This window comes from Ranitomeya variabilis, chromosome 6 (assembly GCF_051348905.1).
Source record: "Ranitomeya variabilis isolate aRanVar5 chromosome 6, aRanVar5.hap1, whole genome shotgun sequence".
Lineage (NCBI taxonomy): Eukaryota > Metazoa > Chordata > Amphibia > Anura > Dendrobatidae > Ranitomeya > Ranitomeya variabilis.
The window spans coordinates 4861074-4883104 of record NC_135237.1 but is presented as its reverse complement, the minus strand read 5'-3'; the positions used below and the strand labels follow the sequence as shown (position 1 = coordinate 4883104).

At 47.3% G+C, this 22031-nt stretch overlaps 1 protein-coding gene across 1 annotated transcript in view; it reads left to right on the top strand.

Annotated features, from left to right (window-relative positions):
- Positions 1–2000: 2000 nt before the first annotated feature.
- Positions 2001–22031, top strand: part of LOC143781258 (uncharacterized) — a 94412-nt gene continuing 74381 nt past the window's right edge. The window contains exon 1 of the mRNA XM_077267754.1: positions 2001–2811. The gene's annotated coding sequence lies outside the window, so the exon portion shown is untranslated. The remainder of the gene's footprint in view (positions 2812–22031) is intronic.

The window sequence follows — 22031 nt, the reverse complement described above, 5'->3', positions numbered from 1 at the left end:
TTACATGGGGTGATTATTGGTTCCAGAGAGGCTTTCGGCCGATAATCGTACACATGGCTGGTGACAGGACAATACAATATAAACGTTCAAAGGTAAACACTGATAACATTAAAATCTAATATATAATTGCCTAGAATACTACTTCCGGCAATTTGTGCCAACTTCCGTGGCTTTGTCCGGAGATAATGTCCGGAGATAAGTGACGTCACCAGCGTCCTACACCCGCTCAGGGTGGACAAGGATATATGCCTTCGTGGTGCGCCGCACTTTTCTGATTGGTTGCCGCCTGCCGCGAGCGACCAATCAGAAATGTGCCGTACTGTCAAGAATTGTCAAGAGCTGGTGAGTGCAGCCATTTTTTGTTCTTTCTTACTATTATTTATTAATTGTATTATTCTTACATTTGAATAAATAAAGTATATATGGATTCTAGACTCCCGATTCTTTAGAATCGGGCTGCCATCTAGTGTCTCTATCTCCTGCTCTCTCCTGCATGTCTCTCTCTCTCCTGCATGTCTCTATTTCCTGCTCTCTCCTGCATGTCTCTCTATCTCCTGCTCTCTCCTGCATGTCTCTATTTCCTGCTCTCTCCTGCATGTCTCTCTATCTCCTGCATGTCTCTCTCTCTCCTGCATGTCTCTATTTCCTGCTCTCTCCTGCATGTCTCTCTATCTCCTGCTTTCTCCTGAATGTCTCTCTCCAGCATGTCTCTCTCCTGCATGTCTCTCTATTTCCTGCTCTCTCCTCCATGTCTCTCTATCTCCTGCTCTCTCCTGCATGTCTCTCTCTCTCCTGCATGTCTCTATTTCCTGCTTTCTCCTGAATGTCTCTCTCCAGCATGTCTCTCTCCTGCATGTCTCTCTATTTCCTGCTCTCTCCTGCATGTCTCTCTATCTCCTGCTCTCTCCTGCATGTCTCTCTGCTGCATGTCTCTCTATCTCATGCTCTCCTTCATGTTTCTCTCTCTCCTGCATGTCTCTCTATCTCCTGCTCTTTCCTGAATGTCTCTCTCTCCTGCATGTCTCTATATCCTGCTCTCTCCTGCATGTCTCTCTCTCTCCTGCATGTCTCTATTTCCTGCTCTCTCCTGTATGTCTCTCTATCTCCTGCTCTCTCCTGCATGTCTCTCTATCTCCTGCTCTCTCCTGCATGTCTCTATTTCCTGCTCTCTCCTGCATGTCTCTCTATCTCCTGCTTTCTCCTGAATGTCTCTCTCCAGCATGTCTCTCTCCTGCATGTCTCTCTATTTCCTGCTCTCTCCTCCATGTCTCTCTATCTCCTGCTCTCTCCTGCATGTCTCTATATCCTGCTCTTTCCTGAATGTCTCTCTCTCCTGCATGTCTCTCTATCTCCTGCTCTCTCCTGCATGTCTCTCTATCTCCTGCTCTCTCCTGCATGTCTCTCTGCTGCATGTCTCTCTATCTCATGCTCTCCTTCATGTTTCTCTCTCTCCTGCATGTCTCTCTATCTCCTGCTCTCTCCTGCATGTCTCTGTGGTCTCTGATGTGTCTATCTCCTGCATGTCTCTCTCCTGCATGTCTCTCTATTTCCTGCTCTCTCCTCCATGTCTCTCTATCTCCTGCTCTCTCCTGCATGTCTCTATATCCTGCTCTTTCCTGAATGTCTCTCTCTCCTGCATGTCTCTCTATCTCCTGCTCTCTCCTGCATGTCTCTCTGCTGCATGTCTCTCTATATCCTGCTCTCTCCTGCATGTCTCTCTGCTGCATGTCTCTCTATCTCATGCTCTCCTTCATGTTTCTCTCTCTCCTGCATGTCTCTCTATCTCCTGCTCTCTCCTGCATGTCTCTCTGCTGCATGTCTCTCTATCTCATGCTCTCCTTCATGTTTCTCTCTCTCCTGCATGTCTCTCTATCTCCTGCTCTCTCCTGCATGTCTCTGTGGTCTCTGATGTGTCTATCTCCTGCATGTCTCTCTGTGCTGTCTCTTTCCTGCATGTCTCTGTCTCCTCCTCCTCTCCCTGCAGATTCTTCCCATCATGCAGTGCAGGGAGGCTGCTGAGCTGCAGGGTGAGTGTTGTCCTACCCAGAGTGCACAGAGACTGCAGACAATGCAGGGAGAGACCGACAGTGAGCAGAGACTGCAGAGACAGACAGTGAGCAGAGACTGCAGAGACAGACAGTGAGCAGAGACTGCAGAGACAGACAGTGAGCAGAGACTGCAGAGGGACAGACAGTGAGCAGAGATTGCAGAGGGACAGACAGTGAGCAGAGACTGCAGAGAGAAACAACGAGAAACAGCAGAAAGAGACTGGTAGTCTGTAGGGATAGACAGCCAATGAGAAGAGACTGCAGGGAGAGACAGTGAACTGAAATTGCAGTGAGAGACAGCTAGTGACCAGAGTGAAAGTATAGAGAAGCAGCCATTGACAAGAGACTGCAGGGAGCATCAGCCAGGAGCCAGAGATTGCATGAAGAGAAAGTGATGAGACACTGCAGGGAGTGACAGCTAGTCACCAGATAATTCTGAGAGAGACAGCTCGTGACCAGAGACTGAAAAGACAGAAAGGTTGGCAACAAGTGACAAAGAGACTGCAGGGAAAGACTGCAAGGAGAAAGAGGCAGCCAGTGATAATAGCCTGCAGGAAGAGACTGTCAGCTAGAGACCACACCCAGCAGGGAGTGACAGGCATCAAGTGACTAGAGAGTACGGGGTAAGTAAGCCACTTTTCAGAGACTGTAGAAAGAGAACAGTCAATGACCAGAAAGTGCAGGGAGAGTCAGGCATCAAGTGAGACAGAGTGCACTGCGAGACAACAGTCACTGCAAAGAGACAGCAGCGGGAAATAAACCGGTGAGTGTGTAACCTCCCTCATCATCCTCCACGCATGTAACTCTCTTCCCATCACTTTTCTATCAATCTCCTATCACTATTGTCTCTCTTTTTTTATCACTTTTGCCTTATTATTCTGCTTCCATCACTACTTCTGTCATTCTCCTTCTATTACTCTCCTCCATCACTATCCTCCCATCATTTTCCTTTCATCACTTTTCTCCCATTGGTCCTACCATCACTTTCCACATATCTTTCTCCTCCCATCACTCTCCTCCAGTCACTCTCATATCACTCCCCTCCCGTCACTCTCCTCCCATCACTCTCCACATATCATTCTCCTCACATCACTCTCCTCCCATCACTCTCCTCATATCAGTCTCCTCCCATCACTCTCCACATTTCATTTTCCTCAAATCACTCTCCTACCACAAGTCTTCTTTCATCACTGTCCAAATAGCATTCTCATCCCATCACTCTCCTCCTATCACTCTCCACATATCAATCTCATCCCATCACTCTCCTTCCGTCACTTTCCTCCGACCAATCTTCTCCCATCGATCTCCAAATATTCTCATCCCTCATTACTCATTCCCTCATTCTCATCCCATTACTCTCCACATAACATTCTCATCCCATCACTCTCCTCCCATCACGCTCGAAATAGCACTCTTCTCCCATCACTCCTTCCATCACTCTCCACATATCAATTTCCTACCACCACTCCTGTCAGTACTCTCCACATATTATTCTCTTCACACCACTCTCTTCCCATCACTCTCCTCCCATCACTCTCCACATATCATTCTCACATCACTCTCTTCCCATCACTCTCTTCCCATCACTCTCTTCCCATCACTCTCCTCCCGTCACTCTCCACATATCATTCTCCTCACATCACTCTCTTCCCATCACTCTCCTCCCATCATTCTCCACATATCATTCTCCTCACATCACTCTCTTCCCATCACTCTCCTCCCGTCACTCTCCTCCCATCACTCTCCACATATCATTCTCCTCACATCACTCTTCCCATCACTCTCCTTCCGTCAATCTCCTCCCGTCACTCTCCTCCCATCACTCTCCTCCCAGCGCTCTCCACATACCATTTTCATCCCATCACTCTACTCCCATCACTCTCCAAATAGCATTCTCATCCCATCACTCTCGTTCCATCACTCTACTTCTGTCACTCTTCTCCCATCACTCCCCAAATAGTATTCTCCTCCCGTCACTCTCCTCATATCAGTCTCCTCCTGTCACTCTCCTTCATTCACTCTCCTCATATCAGTCTCCTCCCATCACTCTCCACATTTCATCTTCCTCAAATCACTCTCCTACCACAAGTCTTCTCCCATCACTCTCCACATATCATTCTCCTCTCATCACTCTTCTCCTGTCACTCTCCACATATCATTCTCCTCTCATCACTCTTCTCCTGTCACTCTCCACATATCATTCTCCTCCCATCACTCTTCTCCTGTCACTCTTCACATACCATTCTTATCCCCTCTCCAAACAGTATTCTCTTCCAATTATTCTCCTCCTGTCACTCTCCACATAACATTCTCCTCCCATCCCTTCTCCCATCACTCTCCAAATAGTATTCTCCTCCCATCACTCTCCAAATAACATTCTCATCCCATCACTCTCCTTCCATCACTTTCCTCCCTTCACTCTTCTTACATCAATCTCCAAATAGCATTCTCATCCCATTACTCTCCTCCCAGCACTCTCCACATACCATTTTCATCCCATCACTCTCCAAATAGCATTCTCATCCCATCACTCTCTTCCCATCACACTCCAAATAGCATTCTACTCCCTCCTGTCACTCTTCTCCCATCACTCCTTCCATCACTCTCCACATAACATTCTCCTCCCATCACTCTCATTCCATCACTGTCTTCATATCATTCTTGTCATGTATAGGACATGGTTCATGTCCTGTTCTCTCAGGGTTAATGTTGTTGGCCTCTCTTTGGATTTGGGAGGGGTATTTATACTCACTCCAGACTAGGATTCCTTGTCAGCTATACTTTCGTTTAGTCTGTGTGTCTGACCCCTTGAGTGTGTGCTCAGTTTGCATTTGCTTGTTTGTTCTGCTGGTTTTCTGACCTTTGGATTCCTTTTCTGACTATCCCTCCTTCTCACCCATTGGTTACCTTGTTATCTCCTGTTTGATCACGTTTAACTACTCTCCAGTGTATATAGTCTCTTCTGCACCCCGGCATCTGGCGGCGCCCTCGACCACCTCCTTCCCTGTCACATGGTTCAGGTTCTGTTTGCTACCCGCTGAGTTCCCTGATGCTCTGCTCTCAGCTCTCCCTGCAGCAGTAATACCCGGGAGTCATGACAATTCTCCTCCCATCACTCTCCTTATATCATTCTGCTCCCATTACTCTCCACATATCATTTTTCTCTCGTCGCTCTCCTCCCATCACTGTCCTCCCGTCACTCTCATCCTATCACTCTCCACAAATTATTCTCCTATCACTCTCCACATATTCTCCTCCCATCACTCTCCATATATTCTCCTCCCATCACTCTCCACAGATCATTCTTCTGCCATCACGCTCCTCTCATCGTTCTCCCACCACTCTCCTCATATCATTCTCCTCCTATCACTGTCCAAATAACATTCTCCACCTATCACTCTTCTCCCATCACTCCTTCCATCACTCTCCACATATTCTCCTCCCATCACTCTCCACAGATCATTCTTCTGCCATCACGCTCCTCTCATTGTTCTCCTCCCACCACTCTCATCATTCTTCTCCCATCACTCTCCACATATCATTCTTCTCCCAACGCTCTCCACATATCATTCTCTTCCCATCACTCTTCACATATCATTCTTTTCACATCACTCTCCTTCTGTCACTCTCCTTCCATCACTCTCCAAATAGTATTCTCCTCCCATCACTCTCCTGTTACTCTTCTCCCATGACTCCTTTCATCACTCTCCGCCTATCAATCACCTCCCACCACTCCTGCCATCACTCTCCACATATTATTCTCCTCCCATCACTCTCCACATAACATTCTCCTCCTATCCCTTCTCCCATCACTCTCCTCCCATCACTCTCCTCGCATCACTCTCCTCATATCATTCTCCGCCCCTCACTCTCTTCATATCACTCTCCTCCCATCACTCTCCTCCCATCACTCTCCTCCCGTCACTCTCCTCCCGTCACTCTCCTCCCGTCATTCTCCTCCCATCACTTTCCAGATATCATTCTCCTCCCATCACTACTTCTGTCATTCTCCTTCTGTTACTATCCTCCATCACTCTCCTCCCTTCATTTTCCTTTTGTCACTCCCATTAGTCCTCCCATCGCTCTCCACATATCTTTCTCCTCCCGTCACTCTCCTCCCATCGCTCACTTCCCATCACTCTCCTCATATCATTCTCTCCACATATTCTCTTCCCGTCAATCTCCTCCCATCACTCTCCACATATCATTTTTCTCCCATCACTCTCCTCCAGTTACTCTCCTCCCATCACTCTCATCTTCTCACTCCACATATCGTTCTCCTGCCATCATGCTCATCTCACTGTTCTCCTCCCATCACTCTCCTCCCATTACTCTCCTCCTGTCACTCTCCTCTCATCACTCTCCTCCCATCACTCTCCACATATCATTTTTCTCCCATCACTCTCCTCCAGTTACTCTCCTCCCATCACTCTCATCTTCTCACTCCACATATCGTTCTCCTGCCATCATGCTCATCTCACTGTTCTCCTCCCATCACTCTCCTCCCATTACTCTCCTCCTGTCACTCTCCTCTCATCACTCTCCTCCCATCACTCTCCACATATCATTTTTCTCCCATCACTCTCCTCCAGTTACTCTCCTCCCATCACTCTCATCTTCTCACTCCACATATCGTTCTCCTGCCATCATGCTCATCTCACTGTTCTCCTCCCATCACTCTCCTCCCATTACTCTCCTCCTGTCACTCTCCTCTCATCACTCTCCTCTCATCACTCTCCACACATCATTCTTCTGCCATCACGCTCCTCTTCTTCTTCTGGGTTCATGGATCCTGTGTCTTTTTGCTGGCAGAGGTTGCCACTGGAGGAGACTGCCTTCGTTCTGAGGTTCAGCAGCAATGGCAGCGGCTGCAGGCTCCTATTGTGCGGACTCTGCGGCAGGCCGGTCCAGCATGAACCCAAAATGCCCTTCTAGACAGGTTTTCTGGGGGTAGGGACGTGTTTTGTATTTAAAGAAGCTTGTACATTGTATTTTAAACTTTGCCTTACTCCTCTGGAGATGAGGAGCAACGAGTGGGACTTGTGATTTCACCAGTCTCTACCGCAGGATTCTATGTGTCTCCAGTCTGTAGAAGGGTTTTTCTGGGCTTTAGCCCTTATAGCAGGACTGTGCACAGTAACCTGCAGTGTCAGGTTGGCGCCGTAATACTGATTAAAATGATACCTTGGTTGATGAAATCTGCCTTCTGGTTGTTTAATCTTTATTTTCAGTTCAGAGTTAATGATAGGCTCGTGCCCCCGGGGCGGCCTGGAGAGGGGTCTTCATAATGCAGACTGCTGACAGGTCGCTGATCCCTCAGTGACCTGCCCCTCAGGTTGCAGAATGAATACCTGTACATACTGAGGAAAAAAAAACCCTTCTGCCGGCCGTTGCCCCTGCGCTGTGTAGTTACTACATGTGGTTGAGCTTTTCCTGAGGAGTATAAAAAAAAAATAATAAAATGGCACCTCCGTGTTTGCGCAGTAGCATCTATCGATGTACATAGCTGTGATCCGATAGGTGCTATTGTGCCGGCGGCGCCATCTTGCTAGAGAAGAAAAAAAGTTCTCCAAGATGACACCACACCCCTGTGCAGTAGCAGCTCATAGTAATCGTATATATTTGTCATGTCGGACGCTGTTCAGACCAGGTCGTTCGACAGACAGCGGTAATTCCGCTTTTGACCACTATGTGCTCAATGGCGTCGGCTAGATTTTATCTAGCTGTTCCGGGGTTAATTTACCTGATCCTCGGATTGGAAGCTGGGTCACGCCCACTGCCTTTAAATAGTTCTCCTGAACATTGGGCGTCGCTGATTATAGCTTCTGTCTTGTGCGTTGTTATCTGGGTCTGGAGTGGTGAGCTAGTAGTTGGAGTATCGTTGCTGGTGGTGTATTTTCCTTTGTCTTATTTACTCCTTCCTATATTTGTATTTATTTTGCCCTGCGCATTTATAGTGTATTCCTGAGTGACTGTGGCGTGGTGTATATTTTCCGTTATGCTTGTCTGTTCTAACTGTGGGTATTGGTGTATGATCTTTTCACTGGGTGGTGGGTGGTGGTTTCAGCCTAGGGTTGAAACAGGAGACAGGGCGAGGGTCGAGGCCTAGACATGCACACCATCAGTGTAAACTCTAGGTAGAGGGTCAGTCAGGATTTCCCTAGTCTGAGGGAAATTGCAGGGGCCCGGGTTATTAGCTCTTGCCCACCTAGTCTCCCCGTGACATTATAATCGGCCTTTAAAACAAAAAAAAAGGGGGTTCCTTTTTTTTGTTTTGTCATGGATCCCATGACTTCCATAACCCACCAGTTGGAGGCGCTGTCCATACAGGTCACTGAGTTGAGGGGGGCAGTGCAGCAACAGGGACTAGCAGTATCTAATGTGCAAGCTGGAGCGACAGGTAGAGTTGCTGAGCCTAAGTTTCCTTTGCCTGAAAAATTTGCTGGGGAACGCAGTAAATTTGTTTCTTTTCGTGAAGCTTGCAAACTATATTTCCGTATGCGCCCGATCTCCTCAGGTAATGAGGCTCAGTGTGTGGCCCTGGTGTTGTCATTGATAAGCGGTGATCCCCAAGCATGGGCGTTTTCTTTGCCATCTGATTCTGCTGCATTTGACTCTGTGGAGAGTTTTTTTTCCTTTCTTGGAAACATTTACGATGAGCCACACAAAATGGCGCTAGCAGAATCTAAGATACGCACTATTCGCCAGGGGGAGCGAGTTGCAGAGGATTACTGTTCTGAATTTTGTCGCTGGGCGATCGATACACAGTGGAATGATCTAGCGCTGCGGAGTCAGCTTATTCATGGGGTTTCTGGAAGGGTTAAAAAAGCCCTTCTGATGTATGAGACTCCTACCTCTCTAGATTCCGCTGAGTCTGGTTGTCCGCATTGATCGCCGTTTGCGTCAGGGGGAGCATGAGACACCGCCTATGGGAGAGGGTTTAGGTTCACGTGTGGTTGCTGCAGGTGAGCCCGCGGAGCCTATGCAAATCGCAGGGGTGTCACATGTGAAGCGTCGAGCCCCTGAGCTCAGGAAGCAGGGAGCCTGTTTTTACTGCGGTAAGACTGGTCATTTTATTAACATCTGTCCTCTACTGTCTAAGAAAGACGCAACGGCGGAAAACTTCTAAGCTCAGAGGGTGTGGAGGAGACCAGTCTGAGCTTATGTATATCCTCCATGGTGGTTTCTCAATGCATGCTCCCTGCTAAGGTTTTTGTTGCTGGCAGTGAGCTGCTAATTACTGTGTTTGTGGATAGTGGTTCAGCCACAAATCTCATTGATGAGGAGTTTGCGCGCACAGCAGGTTTTAGGATTGAAAAACTGCCCCATCCTATCCGCGTGGTCACCATCAATGCTGCTCCTCTCTCACAGGGGGAGATTACTGAATTTGTGGCTGAGGTGAAACTCCACATTGGGGTTCTACATTCCGAGCAGGTTACATGTAAGGTGCTCAGGAATCTTCCTGCTCAGGTGGTTTTGGGTTTTCCATGGTTGTCTATGCACAACCCGGTAATTGACTGGAAAACTCAGGACATAATTCAGTGGAGCGAGTTCTGCCAGGAGAATAGCCTGGCCACATGTGTGTCTGCTGTGACTTCAAGCGTTCCGGAGTCACTTCTGTATTTTGTGGATGTTTTCTCTGAGAAGGGTTGTTCAGAGTTGCCACCACATCATCCCTATGACTGTACTATCAGGTTTAAACCAGGGGCCATACTGCCTAAAGCTAGGATGTTTAACATCTCCGGTCCGGAGAGACAAGCGTTAAAGGATTACATTGCTGAAAGTTTGAGCAAAGGGCACATCAGGCCTTCATCCTCGCCAGTGGCAGCAGGGTTCTTCTTCGTGAAGAAGAAAGATGGCGGATTATTCCCGTGTTTGGATTTCAGGGAATTGAACCAGATTACGATTCGTGATCCATACCCTATGCCACTAATACCAGATTTGTTCAACCAGGTGTCAGGTGCTAAGTGGTTTACCAAGCTTGACCTCAGGGGGGCGTACAACCTCATAAGAGTCCGTCAAGGTGATGAGTGGAAGACGGCTTTTAATACCCCTGAGGGTCATTTTTGAAAATTTGGTGATGCCGTTTGGGTTGATTAACGCACCTGCAGTGTTCCAACATTTCATCAATGATGTGTTCTCGCATGTTTTGGGGAAATTCGTTATCGTGTACCTAGATGACATTCGCATATATTCTTGCGACCGTGATACTCAATTAGATCATGTCAGGCAGGTGTTACAGCTTCTCAGAGAGAATAAGCTGTATGCTAAACTTGAGAAATGTGTATTTTCTGTTCAAGAGTTGCCTTTCTTGGGTTATATTGTGTCTGCTTCTGGGTTTAAAATGGACGCCGCTAAGGTGCAGGCGGTACTGCATTGGGAACGTCCTGATAACCTGAAAGCACTTCAGCGGTTCCTTGGGTTTTCTAACTACTATAGGAAATTTATCAAGGATTTTTCCATCATTGCTAAACCGCTAACTGACATGACTAAAAAGGGTACCAATTTCTCCGTTTGGCCTGAGGCTGCTGTGCGCGCATTTGAATTTCTTAAGAACAGTTTTGTTTCGGCCCCCATTCTTGTGCAGCCAGACGTGTCAAAGCCTTTTGTTGTGGAGGTCCATGCATCTGAAGTTGGTGTGGGGGCGGTGCTGTCACAAGACTCATCTTTGAGTGATTTGCGTCCATGCGCCTATTTCTCCAAGAAACTGTCGTCCGCTGAACGTAACTACGATATCGGCAACAGGGAGTTGTTGGCAATTAAGTTGGCCTTTGAGGAATGGCAACACTTCTTGGAGGGGTCGGTACATTAGTTAACTGTTATTACCGATCATAAGAATCTGCTGTATTTGGAGTCTGCCAAGCGTCTGTCCCCCAGGCAGGCTCGCTGGGCATTGTTTTTCACGCGGTTCAATTTTGTTGTCACTTATAGACCGGGGTCTAAAAACACTAAGGCAGATGCTCTGTCCAGGTGTTTTCCGGGGGGAGAACCTCGGGAGGATCCAGTACCCATCCTCCAAAAGGGTGTTGTGGTTTCGGCTCTCACTACCGAGGTTGAGGCTGAGATTGCCGAGGCTCAGGAGGAGGTACCATCTGAGCTTCCCATCAACAAATCTTTTGTACCGCTTCATCTCCGCTTAAAGGTTTTGGCGGAGCATCATGATGCTGTCCTGGCTGGCCACCCAGGGGTTAGAGGTACCTTGGAGTTGGTGTCACGTCGGTTTTGATGGCCCAAGATCCGACAGGACGTGGTCTCATACGTGTCAGCTGGTACCACGTGCGCTAGGGCTAAGACGCCCCGCTCCCGTCCTGTTGGCACACTACTTCCTCTTGAGGTACCTAGTAAGCCATGGACGGAAATCTCCATGGATTTCATCACTGATTTGCCCTCCTCAGCTGGGAACACGGTCATCTTGGTGATTGTTGATCGGTTTTCAAAAATGTCGCACTTTGTGTCTTTGCCTTTGTTGCCTAACGCTAAGACTCTGGCTCAGGTATTTGTGCAGGAGGTGGTCAGACTTCATGGGGTTCTGTCTGACATCGTGTCTGATAAGGGGTCTCAGTTTGTGGCAAAATTTTGGAAAGCATTTTGCTCACAGCTGGGGATCAAGTTGTCTCATTCTTCGGCGTTTCATCCTCAGTCAAATGGTCAGACTGAGCGTATGAACCAAAATTTGGAACAGTACTTACGCTGCTTTGTCTCTGATAACCAGGAGGAGTGGTCTACCTTTCTTCCTTTGGCTGAGTTTGCCATCAATAATCACCGCCAGGAGTCATCTGGGGAGTCTCCATTTTTTTGTGTTTACGGGCTACATCCTCAATTTTGTACTTTGAGTTAGAGGGGCTCTTCCGGCGTTCCGAAGGAGGACCAGTTAGGAGCACAATTGTCATCAGTCTGGAGGAGAGTTAAACAGTGCCTGTTGAGTGTGGGTGCTAGGTACAAACGTGTGGCTGACAGTAGGCGTGTGCCAGGTCCGGACCTGAGTGTGGATGACTGGGTGTGGTTATCCACAAAAAACATAAGACTCAAAATACCATCCCTTAAATTGGGTCCACGGTTTATTGGTCCATTTAGGGTCACCGCCGTCATTAACCCAGTAGCGTACCGATTGGAGCTTCCTACGGTGTATAAGATACACAACGTGTTCCACAGGTCTCTTTTAAAGAAGGTGGTGGGTTCTGTGGACGCGGCGCCTATGCCACCTCCAGTCTTGGTGGATGGTAATTTGGAATTTGAAGTCTCCAAGGTGGTTGACTCTCGTGTAGTGCGCCGCACTTTACAGTACTTGGTACACTGGCGTGGTTATGGGCCTGAGGAGAGGTCCTGGGTACCAGCCTCGCACATTCATGCGGATCGGCTGGTCAGGTTTTTTCACCGTTGCCATCCGGACAAGCCGGGTCCTATAAGCCGCGAGGGCCCTGGGGTCCCTCGTAGAAGGCGGGGTACTGTCATGTCGGACGCTGTTCAGACCAGGTCGTTCGACAGACAGCGGTAATTCCGCTTTTGACCACTATGTGCTCATTGGCGTCTGCTAGATTTTATCTAGCTGGTCCGGGGTTAATTTACCTTATGCTCGGATTGGAAGCTGGGCCATGCCTATTGCCTTTAAATAGTTCTCCTGAACATTGGGCGTCGCCGATTATAGCTTCTGTCTTGTGCGTTGTTATCTCGGTCTGGAGTGGTGAGCAAGTAGTTGGAGTATCGTTGCTGGTGGTGTATTTCCCTTTGTCTTATTTACTCCTTCCTATATTTGTATTTATTTTGCCCTGCGCATTTATAGTGTATTCCTGAGTGACTGCGGCGTGGTGTATATTTTCCGTTATCCTTGTCCTAACTGTGGGTATTGGTGTATGATCTTTTCACTGGGTGGTGGTTTCAGCCTAGGGTTGAAACAGGAGACAGGGCGAGGGTCGAGGCCTAGACATTCACACCTTCAGTGTAAACTCTAGGTAGAGGGTCAGTCAGGATTTCCCTAGTCTGAGGGAAATTGCAGGGGCCCGGGTTATTAGCTCTTGCCCACCTAGTCTCCCCGTGACAATATTATTAACATATGATAAACTCAAAACTGAAAATGTAGATTAAAAAACAACCAGAAGACGGATTTCATCACCAGGTATCAGTGTAATCAGTATAACGGCACCGACCTGACACTGCCTGTAGTCACTGAGCACAATCCTGATTACAGGTATCAGTGTAATCAGTATAACTGTACTGACCTGACACTGTCTGTAGTCACTGAGCACAATCCTCATCACAGGTATCACTGTAATCAGTATAACGGCATCGACCTAACACTGTCTGTAGTCACTGAGCACAATCCTCATCACAGGTATCAGTGTAATCAGTATAACGGTACCGACCTGACACTGTCTGTAGTCACTGAGCACAATCCTCATCACAGGTATCACTGTAATCAGTATAACGGCGCCGACCTGACACTGTAGTCACTGAGCACAATCCTGATCACAGGTTCCCTTTACTGATCCTGACCGTAACTGATCCTGACCGTAATTCCTTGCCTGAATCTCCTTCAGCAGCGGAATCGTTTAGTGGAGACTTATAGCTCTGAATTCCGTAGGTGGGCAACCGATACCAAATTGAATGACCCGGCTCTTAGGAGCCAATTTTGTCAAGGTCTTACTTACCAACGTTAAAAGATGCTTTGGCAGTGTATGAAACTCCGGAGTCATTGGAGGCTGCCATTTCATTAGCTATTCGGGTGGATAGACTCCTGCGGGATTGATAGGTAAGACCACCTTCTCCTGAGCCCTCTTTCTGGGACAATACCCCTGTGTTGGGGGGACGGTCTGGGGATGAACCTATACTTGTGGAGTTAGAGGAACCCATGCAGTTGGATACGTCTGCGCTGTATGTCTCTCCCGACATTCGCAAGAAAAATACTTTTTTTTTGTCGGAGGAAGGGACATTTTATTGGGGCCTGTCCTTTGATTAGCAAACAAAAATAGACTCTATTAACCCTTGGGAGCATGGATAAATAAGGGATATGTTCTTCAACCTGTAATTCTCGGTTTGTCCTGACAGCAGAGGTGGTGCTAGAGAGCAGGACTGAGAGAATTTCTGTGTTTGTAGACAGTGAAGCTGGAGTCAGTATGGTGGATGCTGAGTTTGCTAGAACTCATGGGTTTGCTCTACCTTAGCTAAGCACTTTCCTCTTTACGCCATCGACTCAGCACCACTAACCATTATGAGGTAATTTCTTGTTATGTCCTGGAGGGTCTCCACACTCCTATTGTTCTTGGGTTACCCTGGTTGGTGAAACATAATCCGATAGTGGATTGGCAATTCAGAGAGATTGTGGAGTGGGGAGATTACTGCCGTGATAACTGCTTAAACATTTCCCTGTCTGCAGTATCTACGCGGACCTCACCAGCCTTTTTGTCTGACTTTGAGAAGGTATTTTACTAGAAGATGTGTCAGGATTTGCCCCCTCATCGGGCATATGACTGTCTTAGGCTAGGTTCACATTGCGTTAGGGCAATCCGTTTAGCGCTAGCGCTAGCGGATTGCGCTAACGCAATGTTTATTTAGGGGCCGCGTTCAGGAATTGCGTTAACGTCCCCGCTCTCGCAGATCCCCGATCTGCGAGAGCGGGGAACGGACCTCGGGCGCGCCGCGGACGCTGCAAGCAGCGTCCGAGGCGCGTCACAGAAGAACGGCACATCACTAGCGCGAGCCGAAAAAGGCACGCGCTAGTGATGCGCTGCAGGCGAAATTTACATTGCTGTCAATGGGTGCGCTAACGCACCCGTTGCACGGCGTTAATTGTGACATTTTCGCCGTGCAACGCTGTCCGTTAGCGATCACCCACTAACGCAATGTGAACCTAGCCTTATTAACCTGACTCCTGGAGCTAAACTACCCAAGTCCAGACTGTACAATCTGTCCAGTCCTGAGAGACAAGCCATGAAGATTTTATTGCTGAGAGTCTTGAGAAGGCACATATCAGACCTTAATCTTCGTCCGTGGTGGCATGGTTCTTTTTCGTGAAGAAGAAAGATGGTGGTCTCCGTCTCTGTTTAGATTTCCGGGAATTGAATCAAATTACTATCCGATATCCATATCCTCTTCCTCTGATTCCAGATTTATTCAACCAGGTGGTGGGAGGTAAGGTATTCTCCAAGTTGGATTTAAGAGGGGCCTATAACCTGGTTAGAATCAGGGAAAGGGATGAATGGCGTTCAATACCCCTGAGGGACATTTCGAGAGTCTGGTTATGCCTTTCGGTCTGACCAATGCATCGGCGGTGTTCCAGCATTTCATAAATTATATTTTCCATCATTTGGTGGGCAGGTTTGTGGTGGTCTGTCTGGATTACAATTTGGTTTACTCACCGGATTTTGAGACACATCAGGGGCATGTGATACAGGTGCTGCAGATATTAAGGGATAACAAGCTTTATGCCAAACCAGAGAAATGTGTCTTCCAGGAGGTGCAGTTTTTGTGATACCTGTTGTCATTTTTGGGTTTTTGGATCGATCAGGAGAAGCGTCGAGCTGTACTTGACTGGGACCATCCGAGAATGTGAAGCCATTATACCATTTTCTGTGTTTCAGTCATTTTTACCAGAAGTTTGTTCAAAATTACTCGGTAATGGTGAAACCTGTTACTGACAAAACAAGGAAGGGGTCTGATTTTTCTTAATGGTCGGATGCGGCTCAACAGGCTTTTTCCTCCTTAAAGAGTTGTTTTGCCACGGCCTCTATACTCAGTCAACCTGTGCTGTCCTTGATTGGGACTGTCCCGAGAACCTGAAGGTCCTACGTTTCCTGGGCTTTACTAATTTTTACCGGAAATTCATCAGGAATAATTCAGTAATTGTGAAACCCTTTACTGACATGACAAAAAAAGTCTGATTTTTCTAAATGGTTGGATGCTGCTCAGCAGGCTTTTTTCTCTCTAAAGAACTGTTTCACCACGTCTCCTTTACTCAGTCAACCTGAAATTTTGCAGGCCTTTGTTGTGTAGGTTGATGCGTCAGAAGGGGGGTTGGGGCTGTGTTGTCTCAGGGTCCGTCCCCTAGTAAATGGCATCTGTGAGGAAACGGGATGTCGATGGGCGCCCAATTCTGCTAGCCGAAACCACATGGACCAGGGATCTTCCCGCCTAACGCCTGCTCTCCCGTTAAACGTGGGCATAACGATACTCAGGCAACACAAGGTTAGGGTAAAACAGTGTGGCAATACTTTATTGAACCTCAACACACAATAGCAAACAGAACAGTCCCAGCAATTACCCCCAAGATGGTGCACATTACAGGGTCCCACGCTTCCGCTGATTCGCCGGGATAATGGTAGATGTTACGTCAGAGTTCCCAGAGTCGCTATTCCACCTGTGATACACAGAGAAGACATATCGACAAGCTTAGGGAGATGACCGAGAGCAGTCCATAGAGTCCGTACAAGGTCCAAAGCCAGTTGACACAATGTCAGAGCTCCCTGGGTCGCTATTCCACCTGTGATACACACACAGAGAAGAGGTAATGACAAGCATAGGGAGATGACTAAGAACTGTCCATAGAGTCCATCCAAGGTCCAAAGCCAGTTAACACGGGAGTCACCACCTGGCTTATCCGACCATCTCCATTGAACCAGGCAACCAGTGGGTCCCAAACCTGGCTTTCTCCAAACATATCCATGGTTCAGAAATGGTCACTGGATCAGATTGTCTTTCCAACCGGAGCCTAAAACCATTAGGTTGTTTCCTATGGAATCATAGATCTGTGTCCCTCGTGATGGTGCCATGATGAATTGGCTGCAGTCCTGTATCTCGTCCATTGGGTGGCTTGCAGAATGTCCGGCTGGTAGCTCTGTGTGATGAGATCTGCTCTCTGAGTCTATTTATACCCGAGGCATGAAAGCTAATTTTAGAATTACCCAGTGTCCTTCAGTCCCCTTCACAGCCTTTCCCTATCTACCTTTAAAGTCAGCAAACTGGTTATAGAATAGAATACACAATTAGCATATCAGCACACAGTAAGCAAAGATAAACACACACTATGTGCAAGTCACTATTACAGACTTACACAGTATGTTAAATAGTATATTAGTTTGCAAGTCTGTCTGTGACCCACCAGACATAAGCACTTAAATCCACAAACCAATATACAGATAAAAAGTAAATTCTTCTTGGCTTGCAAAAACTTAGTCGTCTGGATAGTTAAGATACAATCTGATTTCTTTACAGCATCTGTGCACCTTCTTTTCCAAAACATTATCCTCGGCAGAGAGAAATTATGACGTGGGTAATAGGGAACTTTTGGCAACTAAATTGGTGTTTGAGGAATGGCGACATTGGTTGGAGGGGGCTATCCATCCTATTACTGTTATCACGGACCACAAGAACCTGTCATATCTTCAATTCGCTGGTCCCAGTTCTTTACTAGATTCAATTTTGTGGTCACTTTCCTTCCAGGAGTTAAAAACACCAAGGCGGATGCTTTGTCCTGGAGCTTCCCTGGTGGTGGTGACCATGAGGACCCTACCCCAATTTTGCAGAAGGGGGTGGTCGTCTCGGCCTTATACTCTGACCTGGAGGGTGAGGTGTTAGATGCTAAGGGGGACGCCCCTGACTCCTGCCCTTCGGGAATGTTATTTGTACCATTTGATTTGCACCGTAAAGTAATTAGGGAACAACATAACTCTGTGCTTGCTGGTCATCCAGGGGGTGAGACAACCGCAGACCTCCTTTCTCGTTGTTTTTGGTGGCCGGGGTTACATTGGGATGGGTTGAACAGATGTCTGCTTACAGTGTTTGCGTGCATTCTAAAGTATTGCATACCTGTCCGTCTGGAACTCTTCTTCCGCTACCTATTCATAGTAGGACATGGACACACTTGTCCATGGATTTTTATTACTGACTTACCGGTGTCTGCAGGCAAGACTGCGGTTCTGGTGGTTGTGGATAGGTTCAGTAAAATGGTGCATTTCATCGCTTTACCGGCACTTCCGAAAGCCAAGACTCTTGCTCCAGTGTTTATAAATGAGATCGTGATGCTTCATGAGATTCCCTCTGATGTGGTGTCAGATCAGGGGACCCAATTTGTTTCTAAGCTCTGGAAAGCGTTCTGTACTCGACTGGGGATGCAGCTGTCCTTTTCCTCTGCTTTCCATCCTCAGTCGACCAGGAATATTAAGTTGAAGCTTTTCGTCTTGAGTTATCCCAAACTCTTAAAATTCACAATGTGTTCCACAGGTCTCTTGCTCAAGAAGTATGTTGAATCTCTTGAGTCCTCTCCCCTGCCGTCCTGCCCAATCATTGTTGATCGTGTTTTGGAGTTCCAGATTTCAAGGATTGTTGATTCTTGTCCTCCCAGTCGTTCCCTGCAGTACTTGGTGCACTGGAGGGATTATGTTACCGAAGAGTGGATGTGGGTTTCAGCATTAGAGGTGAATGCCCCTAGACTGGTTCATTCATTCCATGCCTCTCATCCTGAGAAACTGGGTCCTGAGTGTCCGGAGGACACTGATAGAAGGAGGGGGTACTGTCATGGGTATGTCTGTTGTAACAGACAGCCATCCTGAATTTGGCTTGATTTTTGTATCTCTGTTGTGGAGCGATATCCTTCTCCCTTTAGGATCCAACGGTTACCTCCACCTCCTGCTGCTAATTAGACACCTGTACTGAAGGCTTATATTCATTCCGTGTCTGCAGCATGGTGCTGGTGTTAGCTCTTGCATGTCTCTGTCTAGCTGGATGTACTAACAGTCAGTTCCCTTTCAGAGGACTCTTGGAAGATTGCTGACATGACATCTCAGTTGTCTTCTCAAGCTGTGTTCCCCTCGTTCGTTTATCCTCTCTATCTTTAATTGTAGTGGGGACTGACCAGTGCTAACTTCATCCTCTCCCTAACCAGGGCCTATCGTTAGGGTCAGGCAGGGATTAGGTTCCTGCTCGTCGATAGGTGAAAAAACTATATAGGGACGTTTAGGGCAGTCAGGGTAATTTTAGATCTGGCCAGGGGTCTACACTCCCTACTTCCCTAGTGTTTTGGCTTCCCTCTCCATTTCTCCTTTGTTATGCACTTATCCGTCACCCAGCTTGACACCACCACTCTCCTCCCATCACTCTCCTCCTGTCAATCTCCTCATATCACTCTCCTCCTATCACTCTCCAAATAACATTCTCTGCTTATTACTCTGCTACCATCATTCCTCCCATCATTCTCCTAACATCATTCTCCTCCCATCACTTTCCACATATCATTCTACCCAGTCATTCTGCATATATCATTTTCCTACCATCACTCTCCACATATCATTCGCCTCCTGTTATGGACTGACCTGAGTTAGAGTAGTGATATTGCAACCCCTAGGGGTGGCACCAGCAGGAATCGTAGTCAGGATAAAGCCAGAAGTCGGTACACGGAGCAGCAGTAGAATCTTGAAGCTAAGCAGCAGGTGGAAAGAAGGTAAACTAAAGGCTGGGGGCTCAATAATCTCGCAATGAAGGAAGTGCAGTGCCAGATTAAAGTAGGGTGTTCAATCAGGAGATCAGGTTGAGCCAATCAGAAACTCGGGGTGGAGACAAACAGGAACTCAGGGTGCAGACAATCAGGAATAACAATAACACAGGTACTAGTATCTGGTTTAGCAAGGAACTGTCCATCGAGCTGAATAGCTCAGAGGGAAGAGCTGCCGACTGGTGCACAAGAGCTGCTGGGTTCGAGTCCTGACACCTCTCATCACTGTTCACATATCAATCTTCTCCCATCATTCTCCACATATCAATCTTCTCCCTTCACTCTCCTCCCATCACTCTGCACATATCATTCTCCTCCTATCACTCTCCATATAACATTCTCCGCCTATCACTCTGCTCCCATCACTCCTCCCACCACCCTCCACATATAATTCTCCTCCCATCACTCTCTAAAAAAAATTATTCTCCTATCGTTCCTCCCATCATTCTCCACATAGCGTTCTCCTCATATCATTCTCCTCCTATCCACTCTCCATATAACATTCTCCGCCTATCGCTTCTCCCATCATTCTCCACATATCATTCTCCTCCTATCACTCTCCACATAGCATTCTTCTCCCATCATTCTCCTCCTATCCACTCTCCATATAACATACTCTGCTCCCATCACTCCTCCCATCACTCTACATACTGTATCATTCTCCTCCCTGTTGTGAATTCTGCTCTTGGGTTCCCTCCGGTGGTTGTTGGTAGTAATGCTACCTGGGCAGGTGTCCCTGCTGATTGCAGCTCAGATATTTAGGTGTGCGGGATTCATTAGCCCTTGCCAGTTGTCCATTGTTCTTGGAGGTTTTGCATCTCTGTCTGGTTCCTCCTGCCCTGCTGCCAAATCAGCAAAGATAAGTGTCTGGTTTTGTTTCTGCAGCACACATGCTGTGTGCTTCACAATTCAGTGCTATTCAATGTTTTTTCTTGTCCAGCTTAGACTGTGTTTGGATATTTCAGTCTAGTTGGATTCTCAGGAGATGCAGATATACATTCCATGTCTTTAGTTAGATGGTGGAATTTTTGTATTATCTGCTGTGGATATTTTTAGGGTTTTAATACTGACCGCTTAGTATTCTGTCCTATCCTTTCCTATTTAGCTAGCGTGGCCTCTTTTGCTAAATCCTGATTTCTGCCTGCATGTGTCTTTCCTCTAATACTCACAGTCAATATTTGTGGAGGGCTGCCTATCCTTTGGGGTTCTGCTCTGAGGCAAGATAGAATTCCCATTTCCATCTATAGGGGTATTTAGTCCTCCGGCTGTGTCGAGGTGTCTAGGATGTGTTAGGTACATCCCACGGCTACTTCTAGTTGCGGTGACAGTTTAGGGTTTGCGGTCAGTACAGGTTCCACCTACTCCTGAGAAAGTCTCATGCGGCTCCAAGGTCACCGGATCATAACACCTCCCATCACTCTCCACATTTCATTTCCCTCGCATCACACTCCTCTCATCTTTCTCCTCCCACCACTCTTCTCCCGTCACTCTCTTCCCAGTCACTCTTCTCCTGTCACTCTTCTCCAATCACTGTCTTCCGATTATTTTCTTCCCATCACTCTCCCCATGTCTCTCCACCCATCATTCTCCTCCCATCAGTCTTCACCTATCACTCTCCTCAAATTACTCCCAAAAACATCTCTCCATCCTTCACTTTCCTACCATTCTTTATACTACGAGCAGTGAGATTATGGACCTCTCAACCCCATGATATTAAAGTGGTTGATTCACTAATAAAATATGAGGAGGCCTGGACACACTCCTCCGATCACTATACTCCAGTATCTCTCCTCCCTTCACTTTTCTCCTGTCACTCTCCTCCAGTCACTCTCCTCCAGTCACTCCTCTTGTTGCACTCCTCCCGTCAATATTCTCTAACTTGCCACCCTTCACTCTCCTCCCATCACTCTCCTCTCCTTCTGTCACTTTTCTCCACTTAGTCTTCTCCTATTACTTTCTTCTCTTCACTTTTTTCCTCTCTTCCCCGCTCAGTCTTATATCACTCTACTCTTGTCACTGTTCTATTACTCTCCTCCTCTCGCTCTTCTCCTATCACTCTTCTCATTTCACTTTCCTCTTTTCACTCTCCTCCCCTCACTTTCCTATTGTCACCCTTTTTCACTCACTCTTCTATCACTTTGCTCTCATCACTTTTCTCCTCTCACCCTTCTATCATTATACTGTCTTCACTGTTCATGTCTCACTTTTCTCCTCTCCTGTAACTCTTCTCCTCTCACTCTCCTCCCATCACTATCCTCCCATTATTCCTCTTCCATCACCCTCCTCCCGTTATTTTCCTCCCCTCACTCCTCCCATCATTCTCCACCCATTATTCTCCTCACATCGGTCTTCACTCTCATCTAATTACTTCCAAAAACATTACTCCCCTACCATCACTCTCCTTCCTTCACTTTCCTCCCATTCTTTATAATACGAGCAGTGAGATTATGGACCTCTCAACCCGATGATGTTAAAGTGGTTGATTCACTAATAAAATATGAGGA